Source organism: Homarus americanus, unplaced genomic scaffold (genome assembly GCF_018991925.1).
Source record: "Homarus americanus isolate GMGI-L3 unplaced genomic scaffold, GMGI_Hamer_2.0 scaffold19318, whole genome shotgun sequence".
In the NCBI taxonomy this organism is placed as follows: domain Eukaryota; kingdom Metazoa; phylum Arthropoda; class Malacostraca; order Decapoda; family Nephropidae; genus Homarus; species Homarus americanus.
In genome coordinates this window covers 5,704,713-5,711,488 of record NW_024732238.1, presented here as the reverse complement: position 1 = coordinate 5,711,488, position 6,776 = coordinate 5,704,713, and positions in this window count along the sequence as shown.

Sequence of the window (6,776 nt, the reverse complement as noted above, 5' to 3'; positions counted from 1 at the left end):
TAAGACAGATAGACAGGTAAATATAAATAGACTGGGTGATAGATGGACATAGAGAGAGATGAAAATATAAAATAGATACTGACAGATATAGATAAGTTAGATAGATAGATAGATAGATAGATAGATATACTGTATTGTACTGTATACAAATTGACAAAGACAAATTCTTAGGTAAATTTGCATTTCAACCAACATGGCTCTCGAGTTGAGCAATGTGTTTTCTGATGGTTTAGACCAGCAGCTCAAATATGGGGTCACATAGAGGTCATGGGATCACCTGGGTCTTGGAGATCACATGTCATTTAATCCAAGTAAAGGACTGAAGGACAAGGCCAACAGGTGCTGCATCGTTAAGTGAGGACCATAAATTATGGTCAAGGGATTACTTGCAATTACTGTCTCTTGCCCTGTGACATAACACAAGTTCCACACTCTAGTAAACCCTTGTTGAATAGCAACTTATACTACCTTAGTGCTACTGTATACCTATACCAAACAACCAACCAGCCGCGGATAATTAAAATTTCTTGGTCAGGGTCATCACTGACTTCTGCCTTTACATTTCACTCCACTAGCATCCTAGCACTGACACTAAGCAGTCTTTAAGAAACACTAAAGTTTTGAGAGTACAACAGATGTAGGAAAAAAGCTTGCAAGCTAGCCAGCAGTCACCATCTGCTTACCATGAATCGTCGAAATCGCAAACCTGCGAATGGGAAGGACTGTTCTCAGCACAGTTCTCTCTACTTCTGAAATGGCAGCAAATTTCAGGCAAGGGTAAATTTTGACATCTATGGTGACATAGCAAAGTTTAGGATTACTTTATCAAAAACATTCAGCTGTTGAAAATCTAGCTATCAATGTTCTGGTATAAACAACGATTATCGTAGCCATTTATCATCAAACTTCTATTTAGAAAATTGTGTGCTATGTTGCTTAACCTCATATATCACCAGGTTAAGAAAACTGATCAAATGATGACGTACACAGTTGTAACGTATATTGTTTAACCACATAATTATACCCCCAGTTAACATTAAATTTATTAAATGATAATGCACACATGTTACATGAATTATGATATGTAACGTGTGAATGAATTACCCTGTATTGTTTCACATCTTGCTTCAGTTAGAAACTAGGTATACATTTTACACGAGCTGTTGTGAGAGGCCGGCAAAGCAGGCAGCGTCAATTAGCCGAGAGCTGCCTCGCCGCTGGCACTTGTCCACTCTCTTTTTATGTAAGGAGTGGCAGAGCTGCTGCAGTGAAGTGGTGTGATGACCTGTGTGACCTGCTGCTAGCAATCTAGCTAGCTGGTATAGCTTGTTACCTCGCTAGGATGTGTGTGTGCCAGTAGCCCACTACAGCAACTTTTCAACGTAGTGCTCACACCCTCGATGATGGATGAGGCTTCCAGTGTAGCCCTGAGTACATGAAGTCCAGTTGGCCCGAGTCGCCAAGTGACACCAGGCCCCACCTCTAACAGCCATGATTCATATTTTGCATGGTCTCCTTAATATGCTGCCACTATTCTTAATTTATTATTGTTAATACATTTTTGTTTTTATACTTATTTTTATTTTTCCTTTGGTACAATCATTCACAGTTGAGGGACAAATGCAGAGTTAATCATAATTGGTGTGAAGATTTAACAACCTTTAACGAATACCTTGAGATAAAGTGTATTAAGATAAATTAAATGATAATGCACACGTTACATTAATTATGACTGGTGTACCGGGTAACATGTATTAAGATTAATTAAATGATAATGCACGCATGTTACATTAATTATGAGAGAGTTGTAACTATGAAAACTGTCTGTTATGTTGTCTAACCATGTACAGTACTGTAATTATACCCTCAGGTATAGACCACTAAATGATGATATAATCATGACAGAGTTGTAACCTGTTACTGCCAGTATTTACTTTTACACTTCTCAGTTATGTAATATATTTTATCGATTTGTTTTTACAGTTAAATACTGTACTGTACGTGTAAAAATATCTACATACAGTGACCCCTCTTTTAACAAACACCTCGGTTAATGTAATTTCGATTAACGAACTGCCTTCCATAAGGATCTTCAATTCGGTTAACGAAGTTCTTACGGACCGACCTCAACATGTTTTCGCTTGCACTGACCGGGCAACCAGCTGTAGTATCAGTCCGCCAATACATTAATCGGTTCTAGGGCTTAAATTCCTTACTATTTTAGTAAATATCAAGAAGTTTATACTATTCAATAATTTTAAAAGTTTAATATTAAATTTTTTAGTCATTTTAACAATTATTGAACATAATTGAAGGTAAAGTGACTAGTTTAATGCGCGGCATCCAGCCTCTTAACACAGCAAACAGGAGTTAGTCTCTCTCTGTTTTCACTGGAGGTAACATCTTGCTTGAGACTCTCTTCAACTAAACGCTTTTTTTCTGTGTTTCCAAACAAATTATTGGTCATTTTGAAATATATTTTACATATTGACAATTACACCAAGAGAGCTAAAATTTTATGGGTGAAATGGTGCCATGGGATGACTTCTCTTCCACCCCAATGCCTTCTCTTCTTCCTTCTCCTCCACCCCCATTCTAAATCCCATCATCATCATCATCATCTAGGAGCCTTCTACATGCACACCTCAAAGTAAGTGAACTTTTCTACCATTTTTGTTGAATTTAGGAAATTTTCGGTGAGCTGGAACCAATTACCCAAAAACCCATTGAAACAATGGTTTCAGTTAACGAACTTTTCGGTTAACGAACGACCTTCTGGAACGGATTGAGTTCGCTAAAGGAGGGGTCACTGTATTTATTCTACGAATCTTTATATTTAATGAAATGACTTAGGGTCGCACTGGAAAAGCGACAGCACTAGATGTGATCGCACTAGAAATTACTTGAAACCCCTGATTTAGACAATTTTAAGACACTTTTCTTCTATAATGTTTCCCTCGCAAATGACCTAAAATTATCTAACCTAACCTCCTAACCAGGAGCTCCACCCCCCCCCCCCCTGGATCCCCTGATATATATATATAAGCTATTTATGTGGGAAAATTCATTGAAAAAAATTGTCTAAACCATTGTAAAAACACATTTGTCCTGAATTGGTTGATATCAGGACAAGAAATATTTTATATCACGTTATACGCATTAAATAAACACTCAAAATGGGTGATTACCTGAAGTGGCAAATGTCGGAGTTTATATTACGTCAAACTACAGTAATATCTCCGTTAGCAAGAATCCCTCAAACTCGGAACTCTCCAATTGCGTAATTGAAATTTTCTCGGAAAATCGTTCCCAAAGACGGAATTTTCCAGAAAATTCCGGCTTTGGGAATGATTTTCCAAGGGGCACATTTTCCGGGAAAATCTAAGAAATTTTTCCTTATACCTGGAAAATTCTGGGGATGGGGGAGTTTTTTCTGGACTTGAAAGATGAAAATCAGGCGCATTTTCCGGAAATTCCAACAAAAATTTTCCGGTACCCGGAAAATTACTGGGATGGGGGTTATTTTTCCAGGTTCATGAGATAATGTAATGGGCAATTTCTGGAACTTCCAATAAAATTTTTCCTTGACCCAGAAAATTCCGGAAGATTCCGGGGATGAGGAATGTTTTTCCGGCTTTGAGAGTCGTCTTGTTACCCAAAAATGTCTCATTTCCATAAGTGCTCTTCATGAATTGTTCAGGCTAACGGAGATATCACCGTACGTACAAAGCATAAAGTTAGGGTATCCTACAACATAAATTGATACTCAAGATTTGCTGATGTGGATGGAGGTCAGGAATTAATGGTGGGTTTAGTTGGTGAGCCCCTCCATGATCACCAGTTTTTACTGAAGGTTGTGTTTCTCTGGTCAGGATCATTAAGGAACTGACGATGGCAGGTAATTTGACATTCAACTGCAGCTGGTTGGATGCGTGCGCAGACAAAGGCATGTAGACTCGCACAAGACTATTATTTCAGGTAACTATTAAATATTACTTTAACTAAACATAACCTAAATTAAATGTAAAATATATATAACTCCCTAACTAAATTTCTTACATTATTTCTATCGTTCTGCTATTCAACATATTAGATTAACAGTTATGATAACATTGCTCAACTCAAGAGCCATATTGGTTGAAAATGTAAATTTACCAATACTTGTTTAGATAAATAGATTGACAGATATACAGTAGATAAATCAGACTGAGTTAGGTATTGATAGATATGCTGAAAGGCAGAGAAACAAACATACATAAACAGTTAAGTGGATAGAAAGATATAAATGGAAGACAGACAGATGGACAAATGACTCCTTTAGTTTACCTTGCCATATGTGGTGGTGCTGTGGGAGTGGTGGTGGTGTTATAGCGTTCATTGGAATTAAGTTCTACAATGGCAGCTGTTTGTAAGTTTGCAGGTATCATTTTCAATTGTAATGGTGCTGCTCAACATCCCAAGGGTCTTTAACTCATCTGTACTTTTACTTTTTTACTTTTATCCTTCTTCGCCACTGATCGGCTTGTTAGCCGCTTGGGCGATCGGTCACGACTCTTTTCCTTTATATTCTTCACCAAAAGGTCGGCTCGCTAGCCGCCCGGGCGATCGGTCACGTCTCTGTCACGCACTGTTGGCAATACTGGGCATGCACCGGCTCCTGAATGTACCTGAACCCGCTCCAGTGTTGGTCAAGTCTTCTTTGAAAGAGCTCACACTCGGTGCCGTCACAACACTTTCTGGTAGATTGTTCCAAGAGTTTACAACCCTCACTCCGAAAAAGTTTGCCCTCACGGTTTTCCGGACTTGCGGCTTCTTCAATCTTGAGCTGTGACCCCTTGTGGGGCGAGCGTCCGCCAGCTCCAAGTAAGGACACTCAACTGAGTAGTGCCCCCTGAGATGCTTATAAACCTCAACTAGGTCCCCCCTTGCCCGTCTGTAGTATAAGCTAGGCAAGTTCAGGCGCCCAATCTCGCAGGGTAGCTGAGATGCCGAAGTGCAGGCACCAGCTTGGTGGCCCTCCTTTGAACAAACAAACAAACAAAAAACATTTAATATACACAACAGTTTATGATAAAAATATGTCCATAAATTAATAGTCATTCAGTACAGTAGTTGTTTGTTTTACTCAAGTTTGGTTTATGTGAACTTTCTTGGGACTGTAAACCTTGCATGCTTGACAAAGTCTGTCATTTTTGCCTTATTATTCCCAGCTAAATTAGTGGTACATTTATACAGTCGTTTAGACAGGTAGATATACTGTAAAATCCCAGTTATCCGTCACCTACGTGGATTGAGAGGTGACAGATTAACAAGTTTTCCCATTACTGTAGTTGAAACTCACTCTTGGGATCCCCCAATAAATCCTACAATGCACAGTGCTACAGGCTGACTTAACAAATTCATGTCTCAGAAAAACAGACTTCCTTAACTCTTATTCCACTCTATAGAAAAGATGTGGCTTATCAATAAAGAAAAAATAATATAAAACTACACAAAGGTACTACAGTGGTCCCTCGGTTAACGAGCACAATCCGTTCCAGCAGGTTGCTCGTTAACCGAAAACTCGTTAACCGAAACCATTGTTTCAATGGGCTTTTGGGTAATTGGTTCCAGCTCACCGAAAATTGCCTAAATTCAACAAAAAAGGTAGAAAAGTACACTTACTTTGAGGTGTGTATGTAGAAGGCTCCTGGATGATGATGATGGGAATTAGAATGGGGGTGGAGGAGAAGGAAGAAGAGAAGGCATTGGGGTGGAAGAGAAGTCACCCCATGGTGCCATTTCACCCATAAAATTTTAGCTCTCCTGGTGTAATTCAAGATTATTTTCTTTAAATCAACACTGCACTGCATTATATATTGTCAATATGTAAAATATATTTCAAAATGACCAATAATTTGTTTGGAAACACAGAAAAAAAGCCTTTAGTTGAAGAGAGTTTCAAGCAAGATGTTACCTCCACTGAAAACAGAGAGAGACTAACGCCTGTCTGGTGTGTTAACAGGCTGGATGGCACGCCAGAAACTAGTTTTTTTACCTTCAATTATGTTCAATAATTGTTAAAATGAATAAAAAAGTTAATATTAAACTCTTAAAATTATTGAATAGTATAAACTTCTTGATATTTACTAAAATAGTAAGGAATTTAAGCCCTAAAACTGATTACTGTATTGGCGGACTAATACTACAGCTGGTGGACCGCCAAATGCAAGCGAAAACATGTTGAAGTGGGCTCGTAAAAAACTCGTTAATCGAGGGATTGCTCGTTAACCGAAGTTAAGAATCTTATAGAAGGTAAATCGTTAACCGAAATCTCGTTAACCGAAGCGCTCGTTAACCGAAGCGCTCGTTAACCGAGGGACCACTGTACTTTAGATGATGAATAAGGATCTGGGTCCACAGTTAAAAATTCAAGTAATTAGTGTTAATTAATGACCTTTGAAATAATTAAAGATAATTAGAATATTTAAAAAGTCAATTACGCTGTGCCTGCAAGTTTTAAATCATCTTTAAGTACATTATCTAAAAATAAATAGATATTGACAGATATTGGTAAGCCATAAGCATAGACATACAGTTCATAGATTGACAGACTGACAATTACTGTACAATACTTGTATTGATAAATAGATTGACAAATATAGATAAAACTGATAGATTGATATTGGTAGATAATGGAAATAAATTGGTAGATATATATATATATATATATATATATATATATATATATATATATATATATATATATATATATATATATATATATATATATATAT